The sequence below is a fragment of the Arachis ipaensis genome, chromosome B04 (assembly GCF_000816755.2).
Source record: "Arachis ipaensis cultivar K30076 chromosome B04, Araip1.1, whole genome shotgun sequence".
NCBI classification, from domain to species: domain Eukaryota; kingdom Viridiplantae; phylum Streptophyta; class Magnoliopsida; order Fabales; family Fabaceae; genus Arachis; species Arachis ipaensis.
The window spans coordinates 19,852,795-19,874,076 of NC_029788.2; the positions used below are offsets into that span (position 1 = coordinate 19,852,795).

Genomic DNA, 21,282 nt, shown 5'->3' on the forward strand with positions numbered 1-21,282 from the left:
TAATATTTTAATTAATTGTTGAATAAAATAATAAATTATATTAAATATGTAGTATTGTTGTTTACTTAAAGTAACATAGGATTTAGAAATAAATAAATAATTGACTAAAATATAGTAAAAAAGTAATGATATCTAAAATATCCTTGACTAAGTTTATTTTGAGTACTTACAGTGCCTTTGACCTGTATGCATGTGTATAAATGCGTCAATGAAGTTTTAATATCATTGACTACATTTACTTTAGTACCTGAAAATGCATCATGAAGTTTTAATACTTTCCTACATTGTTTAGTTAACACATTAAAAGAAAGAAAAAGTATAGGAGAACAATAATTTTAGTGAACAATATGAATAATGAGATTATAAATGTAAATTACTCATAAATTTAATTAATGATATAATTAATTTAATTATACTAATAACCATTTTTCAAAATTTAAAAGGATAAGTCAAAATGGATTTAATTATACTAATAACCATTTAATTATACCAACCTGGGAACTAGCACACGTTTCTTATCCTCACCATATCCTCTATCTTTTGGTTCCCAGCCCACCCACGCAGCCCTCCCTCCCGGTTCCAACGTCCGGCAGCCCCTCAATTGGAGAAAAATTTTTTTCACTTCACCCGTCGACCCGTGCACTGTGCAGCCCGGCGTAGGTCACCGTGATCACGTCATGTGCAGCCCCTGCAGCCCAAGGCCTCCACCATTGCAGTCCCTGCAGCCCAAGATCTCCACCTATCACAACCATTTTAATGGAGCACAATTCCGTTGAACCGAGTTGTCTCGTGCCAGTTTCTTTTACCGGTGATTCGTTCGACGGAGAAAGTGAAGGAGAACAATAATCCTAGTGAACAATATGAACAATGGGGTTACAAATGTAAATTACTCATAAATTTAATTAATGATATAATTAATTTAATTATACTAATAACCATTTTTCAAAATTTAAAAGGATAAGTCAAAATGGATTTAATTATACTAATAACCATTTAATTATACCAACTTGGGAACTAGCACACGTTTCTTATCCTTTCCATATCCCCTATCTCTTGGTTCCCAGCCCACCCACGCAGCCCTCCCTCCCGGTTCCAACGTCCGGCAGCCCCTCAATTGGAGAAAAATTTTTTTCACTTCACCCGTCGACCCGTGCACTGTGCAGCCCGGCGTAGGTCACCGTGATCACGCCCTGTGCAGCCCCTGCAGCCCAAGGCCTCCACCATTGCAGTCCCTGCAGCCCAAGGTCTCCACCTATCACAACCAATTTTAATGGAGCACAATTCCGTTGAACCGAGTTGTCTCGTGCCAGTTTCTTTTACCGGTGATTTGTTCGACGGAGAAAGTGAACAGTTGGACAAGGTAAACAATATATCTTGTTTCTTTTAGACGTATGTTTATTTTCATATAAATTAGATAGTTATTAAAAGCTCAACATTCTTAATCCATTATGATATTTTGTTACAAACGGAACAATTTGGATGGTGTTCTTGTTCATTCATGTGGTTATTAGTTAAAGTGTAATATATAAGTGGATGATCCGGTGAAAGGATTAGTTTGAATTTTTTCTACCTAAAAAGAGAAAAAAATTACATTTTTAGAATGGTGGAATGTTATAATACAATGTACTAGTTAGTTGTTATTACTTACTAGTTACAGATTGGGTTCTTGCTAAGTTTTTATAACTAGTTTCAATGATCCATGTGAAAAGTTCTAAAGAAGATGAAGTTAGAAATTTATTTATTGGATATGATGAAGTGTTACAATACCATGTGAAATTTATTTATAACTAGTTAGTTAGAAATTTATTTATAACTAGTTTCAATGAACCATGTGAAAAGTTTTTAGAAATTTATTATGTCGATAGTGGGTTGGTTTTGATTGAGCTTGTTTGTTTCAGGATAATCGTGTAGAATCTGCTGCAAATCAAGCTTCGGAGGCTTCCGCTCAGCAGATTACTAAGCAAGGACTTGGTGGATTCATGTCGCTCTTAAACTCCTTTGACAATACCTAGATTGTTTACGATACTGCATCCATTATGTTATATTAGAGGTCCCTTTTGTTAGGTCATACAACTCAATATGTATGTTTCATGGTCATTTTCTTTGTTTAGGTTTTCTATGATAAGAAAGTTATGAAATTGGTATTTTCATGGCATTATCTTGATGCTACTCACGTATCTGGCCTGTTTATACTTTTCTGGATGTCGATTGATTGGTTGTAGAATACTGTCTGCATAATACATGTCGTATAATCTGTATTTTAACCATTTAATAAATTTGGGATGTTGTGTGCTTTTAACTTCGAGTGGCATGTCTAGGATGTTCGCTTTACTACGGTTATTGATTGTTATTTTTCTGGTGTTTGGATGGTTACTTCTTATCGGATTAGCTATTTGTTTTTGATTATTTAAATGTCATATAGTATGGATGTTTGATTCCTTAGACTTGTGCATGGTTATTTTTTTTATATACGAGTGTCTTAGTAACTAAGATAAATAAAACGAATGTTCGGTTTAGTAGGTTTGCAGATGATTATTTCTATTTGTTTCTGGATGGTTATTTAGTGTGTATCACGAATGGAATGTTATTATTCACGAGTTATAATGTGGATGTTCACCTCAATATATTACTGGATGGTTATTTTTAATGTTGATTACGAATGGCTAGTGATTAGTTATGGGATTTATAATGTGGATGTTCGCGTTATTAGGTGAGTGGATGGTTACTTTTAGTGTGGATACAAAATTGCATGTTATTACTTACAATAGTTATAATATGGATGTTCACTGGCTCAGGTTCGTGGATGGTTATTTCTAATTGTGCCAATATGATTTTTGCCTGTGGATTGCGAATTATTTTTTTTAGTGTGTATTACGAATGGTGTCTTAGTGGTATATCACGGATGGTCGGCTTAGTAGGATAGAGTATGGTTATTTCTATATGTTTCGGGTGTTTATTTATAAAACTTAAGAGTTGTCTGTTATTAGGTACAACTAGTACAAAAAAGATGTTTGATTTATTACTTGGGTGGATGGTTATTTCAGTTTTAAGTTGTGATTCACCTTGTGTGTGGATGGATCCGCTTAATACCTTTGTTGTTCCTTACTCTTAGCTTTTAGGAATCGTTAACTACATGCAACAAAACCAAATGTATTGCAATAGAAATAAACCATATAAATGGATTTCAAACATGTTTGCCTTAATCCAAGGATCCATTAACCATCTGATATTACTATCCATGCTATAATTTAAAAAAGAAACATATCAAAATCAACAGCATAACACCCCACAGTCGTGTGTACTAAGAGTACATAGCAATTTAAAAAAAAAATTAAATGTTAAACAAGTTCCTTGGAAGCATAGTTATTAAATTTTGAAGTTCTAATTAAGTAAGTCACCAAAACAACACCTAATATTGATTGCGATGGTTATCAAATATGCTGTTCAAACATGTAAATAGAGTCTTTACACGGTTAGACTCAACGCCAATAGTACTTTCACTTACATCCATCCCAATCAAATAGATCAAATGCAAGTGGACATGTGAGGATTAAGTAAAATACACTTTTAGCTAATACTAGAACATTGTCATTAGATCCAAAATTATACTTTCAATTTTTTCTTAAAATAAACCAACAGGATTCCAATTCAAGCCTATCTCTTCTATATCAAATATTCATAATCAGAGTATTTAACAGTTTCTAAATTTTGACCGCCTCTTAGGTTAGGTTTTGGAATGAAAAAAAAAAAATTTTAACTTTGACAACCATCTTGCAAACACCTGGAAAAAATTTTTAACCATGGGTTAATGAATAAAATGAGAATTACAATGTAGTGAGAGTACATAGGCAGTAAGAGTACAAAGGCATAACACCCACAGTCATGTGCAGTAAGAGTACATAGGCAATTTTAAAAAAATTCAAGTTACAAAAGGTCCTTGCAAGCGTAGCTGCTTTAAAAAATTGAACTTCTAAGTACCTAAATCACCAAAACAAGTCCTAATATAACCAGCTTTCGCAACATCAGCAAGTACTACCTAAATGATGTAGATCATGTCACATTTTTTTAATCCATCCTTTCATACAAAATTGAACACCCGTTATTTATAGAAATTAACGGTCCATCATATGAACCAGAAACAGACAAAAAAAAACAACACTAAAATTTCAAAGCCAGGCTCCAACAAATTTCAAACATCTTTGCCTTAATCCAAGGAACCATGAACCATTTGATATTACTATTCATGCTATAATTTAAAAAAAAATATCAAAATCAACAGCATAACACCCCACAGTCGATTGGAGTAAGAGTACATAGGCAGTTTAAAAAAAATTAAATGTTAAACAAGATCCTTGTAAGCATAGCAATTAAAAATTGAAGTTCTAACGACGTAAGTCACCAAAAAAGTCCTAATATTGATTGGGATGGTTATCAAATATGCTAATCAACATGTAAATATAATCTTTGCACGGTTAGATTCAACGCCAAAAGTACTTTTACTTATATCCATTCCAATCAGATGGATCAAAATGCAAGTGGACATTTGAGGATGAAGTAAAATACACTTTTAGCTAATACTAGAAAAAAGTAAATTTATCCCAAATTATACTTACAATTTTTATGTAAAATAAACCAACAAGATTCCAATTCAAGCCTATCTCTTCTTTATCAAATATTCATAATCAGAGTATTTAACAGTTTCTAAATTTTGACAGCCTCTTAGGTTAGGTTTTGAAATGAAAAAAAAAAATTTAAACATCATCAACCAAGTTGCAAACACCTGAGAAAAATTTTCAACCATACGTAAATGAATAAATTGACCATCCTATCTAGATTCATTAAACAACTCACAAAGCAACATATTTATAGCACGTGCCTCAGACGAATTGCTGAGTTACTAATAACCGAGGCAAAACAAAGCCAAATACAATAACTCGTTAAAATACAAGACGCGAAAACCCGAATGCTCATAAACATGTACGTATCATTATTCCTTCCCACTACATTACGTTCACAAACAAAAGGATAAGTCAAACAAACCCAGGAATTTCCAAAAGCAACAAAACCCTTCTAAGCAGGCAGAACATAAAAGTTACTGTAAACATCTAAACATTCAATATACGGTTATCAGTTCTCTAACCTTCAATCTGGGAAGAGAAACACACCTCACGGCTTCTCTTGTTGCACCCGGTAATGACTCCAACCAAGGCGAACATGCAACGGCTACAACCTAGGGAGACTGCGGTTAAAGGCCAACGCCGAGGGTTTCTGGGCGACTTCCACTCGAGGGGGCCAGGGATTCTCCTCTACTGCTGGTGGTCTTCGCAATGGAGGCGTTGGCGGATGCTCGGTACGACAATTGGCAGGATGAACTACGGGTAGCAGCAAAAAAGGAGCAGCTAATGGAAAAGGTCATCCTTCGTCAATGCCGTTCGAAATAGCGGGGAGGGAAGGCTAACGTTTCCTTTCCTAAAGGGTGTTCGAAAGTTAGGGAAGTGGAAAGGTTTTGACAGTTGGGTCAAAGAAAGGGGGAGTAGATGGGATGATTACAATGATATTAATTAAGATAATTAAAATTAGGATTTAAGAAATAGAGTGTTTATCAGTATACCTATATTATTAATCTAATTGGGCTAACTATTAAGGCCCGTTGTTCATATTGTTCCCCAAAGTCATTGTCCCCCTAGCATCTCCCTAAAAGAAAAATTATTGACTAACACGACAACTCATTTTTTAAGAATTTTGCGAAGAATTATATGATTTTATTAAAAAATAAATATTACATAAGTACTTAAAAAGATTTCATGATGAACTTCTTCAAAATTTCTTTAAAAAAAATTGGAATAAAAATATTATGTAACTAAATTAATTTTATAACTACATTTAATATAACATCTTTAAATTCAACCAAATTTCTTACTCACAGAAATGTGTTTACTTGAATAAATAAATTTTTACGGTATAAACAAAATTTGTTAAGATAAACATACAATTATTTTAAGAGAAATATAAGTAAAAACAAAAAAAAAGCACTTAAACACAAAAAATTTTTACAAACACAAAAATTTTATGATATAAACACAAAATTTTTAGAGTTTTTTTACATAAATAAATAAAAAAAAATCAATTTTACATTATTTTATGAAACAAAAATCAAATATACAAAACTCTTCTTTGATTATTTATATATCTAAATCATCTTCGAGTACGCAATTTTAAGTCAGAGAATAAACATATTAGAAAGAGATGACGATTAATGAGTAGTTAAATTTCAAATTGAAAATGCACATACATCAGTCTAGGTTAACTGTGTTACATTCATATATAAATGATCTTAAAGAAAATGTTTAAAATCTAAAATACAATAGTAATCAAATGTAAAAAACTATTAAACATGAATCGAATGATGGTCTAAGACTAGTACTATTTACAGATCAACATAATAATTAACGTCAGGGATGGAGTTAGGCTAACTATTTAGGAAGGACGGTGTTTAATAATTTACTAAAAATATTTTATATTACTATTTCTATTGATAAAATTAAAATATATATATATATAATCTCAATCAAAGTAAGATAATAATATATAAAAATTATCACTTACAGTTTTGTATCATGAAAAGGCTATTCGACGTTTTTTTTCTATTTTCAAAATCATCTATAATTGAATTTGTGTCAAAAATATCTGCTAATCCTTTTTCTATATAGATGACCAAATTGTCTGCAAGAAATTCATCAGCCATCTTACTTCGGAGTGTTGTCTTAACAATTTTTATTGCTGAAAAAGCTCTTTCTGTTGTTGCTGTAGACACTGGTAGAGTCAAAATAAAACGTATTAATCTATCAACCATGTAATAAGTTCTTGATTTTCCTAGGTTATTTGACGTTTTTTTCTATTTTCAAAATCATCTATAATTGAATTTGTGTCAAAAATAGCTGCTAATTCTTTTTCTATATAGATGACCAAATTGTCTGCAAAAAATTCATCAGCCATCTTACTTCAGAGTCTTGTCTTAATAATTTTCATTGCTGAGAAAGTTCTTTCTGTTGTTGCTATAGACACGGGTAGAGTCAAAACAAGACGTATTAATCTATCAACCATGTGATAAGTTCTTGATTTTCCCATTTCTTGCAACTTGTTGCACAATTCACAAAGTAAACCAATGCCTTTCAAATGATTTGGTATATCATGCTGATAATGTTGCAATTGAGATTTCAAAATATTTAGCTCATTAGAAGAAAAGTCAAGGAGATAAAACTTCTCTGCTAACCTACTAATTTCTTCAATATTAAATGATTTAAAATTGTCCTTAGGATCCATAGCACAACTCAAAGTCAAAAGCTCTATTGTTTGCTCATTAAATCTACTATTCAACTCTTGTATTTGAGAGTCAATTGTTGCTAAGAATACATCTATTCGATAATGATGCTCAACTGTCACACTTGGTTGACGAGATCGACCTCTTCCAAAAATATATTGTGCACTCATATTAGGGACTTCAATTTCATGCTTTTCACAAAAATCTTTAACATTTGCAAGAAAATTGCACCATCCACCATCCACCACAAAAATCTTTAAAATTTGCAAGTAACTTTGATGTAGAAACAATATGCATTGCATTAATAATACCTTGAGATTGTTGTTGCAGTTCTTGGCAAAGAACATTAGTGATTCTCATAATCTCTTTCATCAAGTGCAAAGTGAAAACAAATTCAAATGACAATAATATTTTACTAACACCATAAGCCTCACCTCGTTGTGCATAAGTTGTCCTGTCTTCAATGATATTATTGAGAACAATATTGGTAGCAGTAAATATTTTTACCAAACTGCAAATAGAATTAAAGTGAGAGCTCCATCGAGTATCCCCGACTCTTTGTAAAGTGCTTATTTGATTCGCACCTTTGCCTGTTTCTAATTCATTTTGAGCAACCAAATTTGCATTTTCAATTGCTTGAGCTTCTTGTAATTGATCATGTCTTTTTGAAGCACTAACAATAGTGACAATAGAATTTAATTGAGTAAAAAATTCATGAATTTGAAGTACCTCTCTTGAAGCAGCCACCAATGCTAATTGTAACCTATGAGCAAAACCATGTACATAATATGCTTGTGGAGAATCTTTAAGAAACAAAGCTTGCAAACCATTCCACTCACCTCGCATGTTGCTAGCACCATCATACCCTTGACCCCTAATATTTTCAACTTGGAGATTATAATGAGAAAGGACAGAAATTAATTCTTTCTTTAAAGTTGTTGCACAAGTATCAGTGACATGCACAAGATCAAAGAATCTCTCTTAAACAAAACCATCTAGAGTAACAAATCTCAAAACAATGGCCATTTGCTCCTTTTTAGATTCATCTCTAGCTTCATCAACAATAATATAAAATTTGGCATCTCCAATCTCTTCTCTAATTGAATTTCTCACCTTAGTAGCAAGAATATGTAAAATTTCTTTTTGGACATCATTTGAAGTATACTTAGCATTTTTTGGAGCATTTTCTAAAACATTCTTTTTCACTCTTTTATTGTAAGATCCCAAAATTTCAACATTTCCAAAAAGTTACCTCTGTTGCTTGAACTTTGGCTTTCATCATGTCCTCTGTATGCGCAACCTTGAAACGTTAACCATCTAATGCAATCTATAGATGCTTGATAAACCCCATTTGTAGGGTTTATCTTGTGTTGAATTTAGAGTATTTTGTCAACCTTTTCTCACATTTACTCAATAAAATAGCATGATTTTGTGATTGTCCCCTAATTTGTGCTTAAGTGAGAAAACATGCTTTTAGACCCTTAATTTGATAATTTTAATCTTCCTTTGATTCCACAAGATGCTTTGATGTGTTTGTTAGTGATTTCAGATTGAAAAGGGCTAGGAATGGATCAAAGGAGTGAAGAGAAAGCATGCAAAGTGGAGAAATCATGAAAAGGAAAAGATTTGGGATGCGCCCATGGACGCGCGCGCGCACCAGACGCATACACGTGGATCGCGCAATACTCCAGGGATGCGTACGCGTGCTGTACGCGTACGCGTCGATGCCCGCATGTGACTCCTTTAATGAAATCGTGCTGGCAATTTCAGAAGGGCTTCTGGCCCAGTTTTGAAGCTAATCTTTGGCGGAAAAAGGCTAAAGAGACCAGGGATTGAAGGGAAAGGCATCAATCAATGAATCATTCATTCACTTTTGACATTAGTTAGGTTTAGATGTAGTTTTTTAGAGAGAGAGGCTCTCTCCTCTCTCTAGGTTCTTAGGTCTTTAGCTTTAGTTCTTCTTAAATTCTGAATTCTATCTTATTTTAATTTAGTTTCTCTTCTACTTTTATTGGTTCTAGCATTCTAGTTCATTTATTTCCCTTATTGATTACTTATTGTTGCCAATTTAGTTCACGAACGTTTGATGTTAGATTCAATTTTCATATTAATGCAATTTATGTTTTCTATGGTTATTGTTGCCTTCGTTAATTTGTGTTATTGATGCTTGCAATTGGTTGTTAGATCTATTTTTCCTGCTAGTTTTCTATGCTTTTATTTTGTTCCTACCAAGTGTTTGATGAAATGCTTGGAAGGATGCTAGAGTAGAATTTTATGTTCTTGGCTTGGGAAAGTAACTTAGGAATTCTTGAGTCACTAATGTCCAAGCAATTGATGATTGGTAGCCATTGACTCTAGTTCTCACTAATTGAATTAGTGGATAGCTAGGAATTATGGACTTGGATTGATATAGCTCATTTGACTTTCCTCTACTTGTTAGAGGATGATTTAATGGGATTGATCCTTGCAATTATCATGTTGTGGTTAGTGATAAGGATAGAGATCCTTGACCACCAAACATTGCCAAGACCTTTTTGTTATTTGAATTTTCTTGCCATTTTACTTTCTTGTTCCTTATTTCAAAGACCCAAAAATATATTTTATCATAACCAATAACAAGAACACCTCCCTGCTATTCCTTGAGAGACGACCCGAGATTTGAATACTTCAGTTATTATTTTTAGGAGTTTGTTACTTGTGACAACCAAATTTTTGCATGAAAGGATTATTGTTGGTTTAGAAACTATACTTGCAATGAGAATTTTGTAAGACCCAAGACCTTTGAAAGAGGGCTATCATTAACTAATTTCAAATTCAGTGTTTCTGTAACCTTAATTTCAGAAATTTCTCTGTTAAAGAAAATTAAAGCAAGTTTTGATTTATCGAATTTGAGATGGGTTATGATTATTATCCAATTTTATAATTATTGGATTATTTTCTATATTTAGATTATAAATTTGTCAGTTATGAAATAATAGGGGTTTTACATGGTTTGGATTAGATCAGTAATATTTTAAATATTAGTACTGCTATTTTGGAAAAATAGAGAAATTAATTATATTATTTCTAATTTTTAGTTCTGGGTTTTCTATTGAAAATGATTTGTAAAATTAATGAGCAAATAGTATTTTTCTATATACAATTAGTGTTGGATTTAATTTGGGTTTCAATTACTATATTACCCCTACTTTTATTTGAAATTACAAAATTATCCTTGAACCCAATTTTTCCCTAATCCTAAAACTCAACACACATAACCATAACCCTAAAAACCCTACCCGGTTCCCCTGACCCGGTACACCCCAGGGTACCTAATGCAGCAGCAGCAGCTGCAAACTGATTGAAAGAAAGAAAGAAACAAGAGCAAAAAGAGAGAGAGGCTGAGTTGCGGCTGAGGAGAGGGGGGAAGCTCACCGCGTCGCACCGCCACAACAGGCCATGCCGCCAGGGTCACCGTCGCCAAGCCTCCTCGCCGTCGCATCGCCGCCGAAGCTCCCTGTGTCGCCACTGTTCGCGCAGAGGAGGGTTTAAGGGAGCTGGTGCTGCCACCGTGCCCAGCCGTCGAGCCACGCGTCGCTACCATCCTTGCGCCGCCATTGCCATCGCGGAGGAAGGAACCCAGAACAGAGAGGCGCACGAAGGAGAGAAGCTTGCGGCTAGCCTTGTCGCCGCCACTGCTTCCGCGTCTTCCAACAGCGCTGCTGTCGCTGCCGTGAATTGCCGCCAGAGGAGGAGCGAGAGACCAGGAGAGGGAGGTGTGTCGTGCTCTGCTGCAGTCGAGCCAGCCTTGCTGCCTCCGCTGCTGGGGGTTGCTCCCGTCACTGTCGCTGGTGAGAAGGAGAGGGCAGTGTGGGAGAAATAGAGCGCGAGGGAGGAGAAGCCGGCTCCGCCACTGCCTTTCACTGCTGCCACATGTTCCTCTGCCACTGCTAAAGGTGAGCTATCGGAACCCTCTGCTGCCCAGGAAACCACCACTAGGACCACTGCTATGTTGGGGGTAAGCTCTCCTCTGTTTCTGCTTCCTAGTTCTGCCAATTCAATCTTACTTTGAGGCTGTCGTTGAAACTGTTGGTGCTTAATTAATGGTTATAGTAGGTGACATCGCCGCTGCCATTTCTGGAGATAGTTGCTGGCTTTGTGTGGAGATTTCTGTTGCAACTAGTATTTGTTTTGGGACTGTTTTATCTGTTGCTGGAATCTCTGTTAGCTTGCCCTGTGCTGTTGAGTCACCACCGATGCTGAGAATAGGTGGTGGGAACTGCTAATGGAGCAGGCTGAGTCGCGGCGATTCCGGCTGCCAAGGGCGGTTCTGTGGTTATCGAAACCACTGCTGAAGCTTCTGTCCTTTGGTTCAGTTAGTATTCTCTAGTTACCGTAAGTACCTCTGCCTCGAAACCTTGCCCGTTCATATCCCGTGATGTGTTTTAAGGTTTTCGCAATATTTATGTCTTTAGGATTAAGTTAACGGGGCCACATATTGCGAGTAAAGGTTGTTTCTTCTGCTGTGAATTTGAGCAAAGCTGTGATTCAAGCTGTTGGTGATTTTGAGTTGAGGCAGAAAGGACTCTGTGAAACGTTTGGATTATGGAATTTGCGTTTTGAGGTAGGGGCGCTTTCCAAAAACTATGTTTTAAGTATTGGAATTATTACATATGGATACTGTTGTGAGATATTGTGTATTTGGTGATTGTATCTGTCTTATGTGTTATTTGATTGACTCGAGTGATTATGGATGTTGGTTTGGTTGAATTGTTGTGCGGCTTTGTTAAATGTTATGTTTTGAAGTGATTCTTTAAAGATTTAAAATCTGAGTTTAATCCGTTGAGGATTGATTTGATTTGAATCAATTATTTGATGATGTGAAAAGTCGAATGCACTTTTGAATTCATCCTGGTTTACTTTAATTGACTTGATCTTGAGTTGATTTTGAAATGGTTTTTCTTGAGATATGCCACTGAGGCGATTGTTGGATTTAGCTTGCTTTGAATTGATTTCTGGTTTTGAGCTGTTGAAAAGGAATGAGAAACGGTTTAGTTGGGACACGAACTGGGTGGCAAAAGTCCAAGTTTTAGGGGAGGTGCTGCCGAAATTTCTACAAAATCCTAGTCTTGTTTGAAAAGTTATTTAAAAAAGATTGGATTTGAGAAGTTGTATTATTTGATTTATTAAGAGAATATTTATATTTTCAAGCTTAATTTATTTAGTGAACTTTATGCCTTGAGTTTGACTTATTTAGAAATGAACTATTTTTACCGTTTGAATCACTGAAGGAAAGAATGGTGCTCTAATATTGATTTCAATATAAAAAGGAGCTTTTAGTGATTTCAAAGGAATCTAGACTTTTGATTGAGCAATTAAGTTTGAGGTATTTTGGAAGAGTTAGAAAAATGGGTTCCAAAAAGAAACCTGAAAGTGGTTTGATTCAAATGAACCTGTTCCTTTTCAAATGAGTTGATTTTCGGACCGGGTTAGAACTTGTGATTTTGTATGGTCGGTTTCATAATAAATTCAGTTTTATTTACTTAAACCGAGAATCCATGATTTGAGTTTCAATGAATTTTAAGGAATTGATATAGGTTAACCTTCCCTAAAGACTTGGCTGTGTATGATATTGATTTATGGCTGATTGCCGAATGAGTTATGGGCCGTATGGCTGACTATGAATTATGAATTTAAGCCGGATGGCTGAGATGGATGTTGATCCATGGCTGGGACTGAATGAATATATGCTTGAGATACCTGGGTAGTAGCAAGGGTTGTGTTTCGTCCCACTTGCTCCAGGTCAGAGACTGTGACGCCTGGGTATAAGCGGTAGTAGTGGTGATTCCACTCGCTCCAGGTTGAGCTTTTAAACACCCGCCTGGGTAGTAGCCGCAGTAGTGGTTATTCCACTGGCTCTGGGTTGAGCGGGTAGTAGCAATGGGGTTGTAGCTCAAACCTACTTGCTCCGCGATGGGTGTTTCTGTCCATGGTTAGCTACCAGGACGTGTCGGGTTGGCTATATAACCGACAGATGATATCATCAGCCACTAGGGACAGGCATGCATCATATGCATTTATGTAACATTGTTTGGGTGTGCATATTGTACTTGGTTTGCCTATGTGATTAATTGCTAACTGTTCTACTTGCAATAACTATTTGTTTGTGCTTGCATCTTCCTATTTGTGTTTGCTACTGGGACTCTGTTGGACTGTGGTGATTGGTTGTTGTTGGATTGTTTGGACCTAGGGCCGTGGTTGAAATGAGATGGACCGATGGTTGGTTTCGGTTTTGTGGTTATGGTTTGGAAAGATATGAAAGGCTATTTTGGTTCAGTATAGATAAACCTTTTTGAAAGGCTTTTGATGTTTTTGAGAATTGAATGGTTCCTCTTTCAGAAAAGATTTTCGACTTACTTTTATTGAAAACCGTTGTTTTTGAAAAGAGGCATAAGAAGGTTATTAATCACTAGTACGGCTTATCTTCACGTATCCTATTACAGTAATTCCTAAAAAACCCTCTACTGAGAACCCTTTCGAGGATGATGTTCTCACCCCCCCTACATTTTTCCCCTTTCAGGATATGGGCGCAGAAGTCACGAGAAGTTTATTTAGTTGTTGTTGAGATGCTCTGTATTGCTTTAGATTATTATTTGTACCCTCGCCTTTATCTTGATATATTCTGTAAGAGGGATAGGAATTGTATTTGGTTAATGCTTGTAATATTATATGTATTTATGTATATATATATATATATAGATGTACTCTTTATGAGTTGTTGTAAGTTGTATGGTACTTATGGATATATGTTACATAGCAAAAGTATTTTTGGATTGGTGTTGCAGTTTAAAGTTTTAAACAGGCTCATATTTTAGTATTAAATAGTATAAGTGTTGTCGTAATGTCCGAGCTATCAGAGTTGCGCAGCCGGAAGCGTGAGCTTTGGTAGTTAGGGTGTTACAAATTTATTGTAAAATTCTAGACCACACAAAAATTCGTTCATCAAAATGGCGTCGTTGCCGAGAAATTGCAAACGTGTGTCTTATTATTGGTTATTGTAAATATCTGCTTTTTGCTTATTTGTTAGTTTTTGTTAGTTTTAGGACTTTATTGCTTATTTTTGTTAGCTTTTGTTTTTATTTTCTTTTGTTACTATGAATTCTCACCCCTTTGGCTACGAGTGTGGTTACAATCATGTTGCAGGAAGTGGAGATTACAATGAGAATATGCATCAAGGATGGGAGAATCAAAGATGGGAGGAGCCACAAGGATTTGATCAACCCTCTTGGCAACAACCTCCACCAACATACTACGACCAAGAGCCATTTCAAAGTGCGTACCAAGACAATGGATATGGTGGACCTCCTCGTAGTTACCAACAAGGCCCACCATATGCCTATGAACCCTCTCCTCAACATAACTTTGAACCACCATACTCACAAGCTCCGTACTACCAAACACTCTCATATGATTCTAACCCTTCTCTACCATACCAACCACCTTATGAGCCATATGAACCATATATGGAACCACCCCAATTCCAACCCAATTACTCCCAAGAACCACCATCCCCATATACACCCTCTTCATATCCATCAATCCACGAGCCATATGATCCCAATTATGTTATCCAAGAGGAACAAGAGTCAAGGGATCGTCTCAAGGAAACACTGGATCAATTTCATGCAACCCTTCATCAACTGGAGCGAGTGGTAAGCCGAGAACCACAAGAGGATCTCATGGCTAAGGAATCTCAACTTGAGAACAAGGAATTGAAATGTGTTGTGCAACAAGTGAAAAGGATGGAGAGTGTTAAACCGCCACATCCTTCTTATGATGAACCACCCTTTTATCATGAACCTTTCCTCCCAATCACTGAACCTTCATATCTATCCCAATCTTCAATGCATGACACACTTGGTGTTCTTCTTCAAGGGCAAAGAGAGATGCAAAGGGAAGTACTAGAATTCATGGCTTCCTTGACCGAGGTAGTAAATTGATTAGCTTCCCAACATTTGGACACTCAAGGAATCCCCATGGCTTCATGTGGATAATCTAATGAAGAACGTAGCATGAAGGAGACACAAGAAACTCTGGTGGACAGTGAGGAGCATGACTTTGTATTGGAACAAGTGGAGGAAGCCGTAATAGTTGAAGAGGAGGAAGTAGTTGAAGACTTAGGAGATGCCGAACCTCCATGGGAATCTAGAGTTGTAGAGTATTTCTCCAAGAAGCTTGAAATTGATGTCAAAGAGGCTAGTGCACCACCTCCATGGCATATTCCCTATGAAGAATTGGATGGAATAGATCAAGAAGCAAGTTCCCTTGATGAAGATGATCATGAAGCAAGTCTTCCTGGTGATGAATCCATATCCACAAATGAACTCGTTGAATATGAAGATCCTTCTTCGATTGAATCTGAGAATGATGTGGAAGTGGTAGTCCTTCGAAAAGGATGGACGGGAGTTGAACATGCATTGTCAAGATCATTGGAGACTTCTCTACCTAGGTTGCCGTCTACTACATCATTTGAGTGGGTAAGACTTATCTCTATTTGCTTTACAATCCCACTTGAGTATGGTATTCTTGAAACCGATGGTCAACTTAGGAAGCTTTGTAGCATTAAGCGTAAGAGAAGGATGTTTAGTAGTTGGAGTTGCAAATCAAGACTCATCAAGGTCGATATTTTAAGAGCTAGATGCAAGGGTAGGACTAGTGAACAATTGGTTGGATCTAAGAGAAGAGTTTGGTATTGCATTGAGAATTCAGACTGCTTGCCACTCGATAGGAACAATAAAGATCCACTTCAAGACGGGTGTAGAAATTGGATTTGGGATCCCAGCGTACAAGATGATCGACTTTGGAAGCTCAAAGCTTGTGAAGAATTCCCTCAAGGCTTGGCAAGTTCACTTGAGAATGATGAAGTTTATTGGACGTCCAAGCGTTGGCGGAAGTTTCAGGATGAGTTCAAGCACAAGCCACCATGACAAGGAGCTCGCCTAATGTCCAACTTAAGGACAGTAAATAAAAGTGCTAGGCGGGAGACAACCCACTATGGTATGATCTTTCTTTTTATTAGTTTGAATTCATTTCTGTCAATTTTAATTTCCAGTTTTGCATATCTACTTTTATTTTGCATTATTTAAAAAAAAGGGCAGGGACACGTACGCACGCTGTACGCGTACGCGTCGACCAGCGGATGTAGCCCCCATACATTTTTTCAGAGAGTTAGGCAAACGTTGTGTGAACACTGGGCGTGTAGCACAAGTCTCACGCACGCGTACGCGTACATCACGCGTGCGCGTCAATGCGCTTAAAGGAAAGCATGCGTGCGCGTACATGACGCGTACGCGTCGATGTGCTGACACAGTTCCCATACACATGACCCGAGAGTTGTGCTAACTCCGGGCCAATACCATGCCTCTGGCCCAACTCTCAACCCACGCGGACGCGTACATCATTCGTACGCATCCATGCACACATCTCCATTCCACGCTTCAGCGTACATCACGCTTCTGCGCTTCTCATCCTCCCGCTCACCCACGCGCACGCGTACAGCACGCGTACGCGTGGATTCAATATTATACCTCATCCACGCGAGACATCCTTGCCATTTCGCGTGCCCTATCCCTTCCTTTCCCCTCGACGTTCCCTCTCCTTCTCTCAGAACCCCCATTGCAGACCACCTTCTCCGGCCACCGCTGCAACCACCGTCCGGCGCCGCAACTGCCACCGTCGACCACCACTCTTCTTCTCCCCTCTCTTTCTTTCTTCCCCTCTCTCTCTCTCTCTCACCGTTCCCCCTCCCTATGCCTCTAACCGGCACCACCACGGTCACCGCTACAGCCACCGGTGAACCCTCAGCCACCCTCATCATCACTCCTTCTCCCCTTTTCTCACACCATCTCTTCCCTACTTTCTCTCTCTCACCACACCCTGTACCTTGGGCGGCCCCCTGCTTTTCTGCTCTGCCCTTCCGCTCTGCGCGCTGCCCCCTGCGCCGCCGCGAGCTCTTCTACGCCGCCACCACTACTGGGTGGCGCTGCTATCAACCTCCCCTTCCATTTTTCAATTCTGTTTGCTCACCCTTCTAGGTTCCCTACCTCCTACCTCCTGCTCTGTTTTAATTTTCTGCTACTGATCCTGTTAGTAAGCTTAGTTCTTTAATTTTGCTCATCTAGGTTAGTTAGATATGCATGTTTTAGCTTATCTTAGGTGGTTAGGTAGCTAGGTTGTGGTTAGAAGATTTTAGGCCTGATAATTGCTCCGTTTTTGTTTACTTTCTGAACGTATATTCCTTGGTTGCTAATTGGTAATGTTCTGTGTCCATTTTTTTACTGCTTTGCTGCCTTTTCCCTGCTGCCTTACTGAACTTCAGTTTTATGATTGAGCTTGGTGTTGCCTATGCATATGCAATCCATGCTTTTCTCATGTTTGATGTATTTTTGGATTCATATGACTATTTTTGCTATTGTTTGTTATCCGGGAACATCCGATTTACTGCTGGAATGCTACCCAAATTTCTAGAAATTGTTTTGGTTTTAAACTTGCTACCTAGAATTAAACTTGACACTTTTGGAATTGAGTTTTACTTGACTTACACCAAGTTCAATTCTTAGGTTACTTCGGTTGGCATTTCCGCATTTATTTTGTTTCTCATGATATGCATTGAACCTTCATATGCTTTCACTTTTCAAGTTAATCAAATGTCTTTTTACTTATACTACACTCACCATTTAATCTTAACTTGAAAATTTTCTTGAATATGGTTCATTCTTTTGCAATAATTGGTGCATTCCACTTGTGTAACCCTTTTAATTCAACATGGTTTTTAACTTATTTTAGTTACACAAAGAGCATATTTCACTTTTTCTACACCAATTTTTGCACATTTAGTGACCATGACATTGATTGGTGATCTGCTTTCCATTTATATGCTTCTGTGCAACATTTCATATTTCATCATCAATGACTGCATCTTCCTCATGAAGGTGAGTGTGCTTGTTTTTCACACTTTGTGCATTTATCTTGATTGAGCCAATGACCGTCCTATCCCTAATTTTTGAACTAGTTTTCTAACTTCCAACTTGCCTAACATGCTGATTTTTCCTTTTTTGGTTCCAAACTAACCCCTTCACCATTCTTTTGGGTATGACGCTTATTAGGCTTAATAAACAAGCATTGTGCTACTCTTGCACCAATTCTTGGTCTATGACTTTGTTTCGATTTCTGATTTTTGTTGCCTACTTTCCAAGGATTCTTTTATTTTAACTCACTTCCTGCATATGTCAATCCTTGCTTTCTTTTCCTCTACTTGGCTTAAGTGTTTATATCCTGTCGTATCTGTTTTTTTTTTTTTTTTTAGGATGGCTGACAGAGGGAAAGCCATGGTTACCTCTAGAAAGAGGAAGACACCTCAAGCCTCCACTCTTTCTCCTTTCGCCAATTATTCTAAAAACCCTCTTTCGGAGAAGGATAAAGTGGATCAGCTGCTGTCACCTACCGATACAGACAAGTTTCCTAACTTGTATTGTGAGTTCCGCTTCCCGACCTATTGAAAGAAAAACCTTAACATAGAGATGAAACTGGCCATCCCGCCGACCTGAGGCGATCCATTGAGGCCCGTATTCAGGGGCTGGGTCTAGGTTTTGTTGATAGGGAGTTGGGTAGGGTGAACATGTCATGGGTCAAAGAATTTTACTGTAATTTCTTTAGAGCGACCCTTGATTCGGTTTACCTGCAAGGCGGACAGATATTGGTTACAAAGGCTGCTATTGAGGATGCTCTCCATTGTCTACCTAAGACCGGTGCCACAGATGCCTATGAGTAGGCAGAGGTAGCGATGTATTATATGACTTTTGATTATGATGCTTTGAGATGTGTTATTGCCACCCCGGATGCCCCTTGGGTGATGGATGCTAACAATAAGAAACCCAAGGAGATGCTGTTTGCTCATCTATCGAGAGAGGCTAGGACATGGTAGCATATCTTTGCCACCTATGTCATGCCAAGCACACATTTTACTGAGATTCTAGTGGACATGCTCGTCCTGATCAGATGTGTTATGGAAGGGAAGGAGGTATACTTCCCTCGCTTGATTAGGAGGTACATGTGGCGAGCACATGTCCGTGGCATACTCCCATTCTCCACTTTGGTAACTAGGATGGCTGAGCTAGCCGGTGCTCCTTGAAGAGTGGATGACGTGTCACCACTATCCCCAGACGACGGCAAGGAGGACTTTATTCCGTGGGACACATGGGTGAACGAGAAGCCTCCATCCCGGCGTCCATCTCGAGCCCAAGCCAGAGCAGCAACAGCAGCTGGACCCTCTTCTTCCTCAGTTGCAGCAGGACCCTCAGCACCAGCAGCACCCTTACCACCACCAGCACCCCAGTTGACATATCTATTGGTACAACGTTTCTTCCGCTTCATGGAGCGTAGTGAGCGCCGCATAATGCGACGCCTTGATAGAGTGGATCAGATGTTTTTGGCACTGGACGTTGAGTTATCCCCTCTTCCCGACTCTTCCGCATCCGACGACGAAGACCACGAGGAGGAGCCTCCTCAGCCAGAGGCACCTCCACAGACCCAGGCCGCCCCGGAGGCACAGCAGCCCCCTGAGGAGCCACAACCTAGGACCCAGCAGCCAGATGTGATTGTTGACCCCCATCCCGTGCCCAAGCAGTAGCATCGAGGACGATGCTTCATTCTAAGTGTGGGAGGTCACCGTCGTCGCCGTCAGTGGATAGCTTTATTTCGGTGAACATTTCCGGACATTTATCTCTTAGTTTATGTTATTTTGCTTTATTTTGCACTTTTTGGGATTATTGTATATACTAGTATTGTGGATACTTTTATTTTAGTTGTTGCATTTTGCACCTTAGATTGGATACATTTCATATTTTAGTTGGACTTTGCGTTATATAGTTGTTTTAGCTAGTTTTAGCTTTTGGTTGTGATTAGAAAAATATTTTGGATTGTTGAGACCTAAGTTGACCCTTTTTGCATCTGAAGTTTATGTTGATTGAAAAAGGGGATAAACTAAGGAAATTTTAGAATTTCTCAATCACAACATTGCATTTAGAATAAGCTTAGTCAAACAATGAAATTTTTTAAGGAATTTATCTATAGGGCATCACCCCAATTGATTGGAAACTTTTGATAAACTTGCTTGAATTTTATATTTTGTGAAGCATGTTTTGAGCTAAGAACACAAGCTTGTGAGATTTGAGCCTATTGATGTGGTTACATCTTATAACCACTTATTTTCCTTCTTGTGTGCAATTGTCCTCTTCCTATGATTGTGATCCTTGATTTGTTTAATTCTAATATGTCCATTATTCCTTGTATCCATGCACTTATATGATTGAGGCCATTACTTCATTAGCTACTCATCAAAATAGCCTACCTTTTATCCTCCATTGTTAGCCAATTTTGAGCCTACGCTTAACCCAATTATTCTTTATTTTAGCACATTACAAGCCTAAAACAAAAAATAATAAAAATCCCTTGTTTGGATCTTTGATTAGCTTAGACTAGTGAGAGTGTTTATTATTCAAGTTTGGGGAGATTTGGAAACATTGGTTGGGATAAAAGGGTGTTTTGTATTTCTATATTTGGGAATTTGGTGCATACTCATGTATTGATTAAATATATAGACCTTATGCATTGATGTCCTTGTATGTAGCTTGAAAAAAAAATAGAAAAAGAAAGAAAAAGAAAAAAATAATAAAAAGGGGACAAAATGCCCCAAAGTAAAGTTCAATAAAATCAATGCATAAGTGTTGTGAAATGAAAAGAAAATGCATGAGTATGTGAAAAGGTGAAGGATGGGTAGTTAGGTTAGTTTTGAACTTGTATAGGTCATTATATAGGTTAGGTGGAAAAGTCTAGGCTAATCAAAGATTCAAACTTCTAGTCCACTTAACCATATATGATCCTACCTTGACCCTAGCCCTATTACAACCTTTAAGAAAGACCTC

The 21,282-nt window shown here is 37.6% G+C and overlaps 1 long non-coding RNA gene across 1 annotated transcript; it reads left to right on the forward strand.

Annotated features, from left to right (window-relative positions):
• Nucleotides 11,852-13,914, forward strand: LOC110270560. The gene is made up of 2 exons (XR_002360198.1): nucleotides 11,852-11,924; nucleotides 13,881-13,914. It is a non-coding gene; the product is annotated as an uncharacterized LOC110270560 (long non-coding RNA).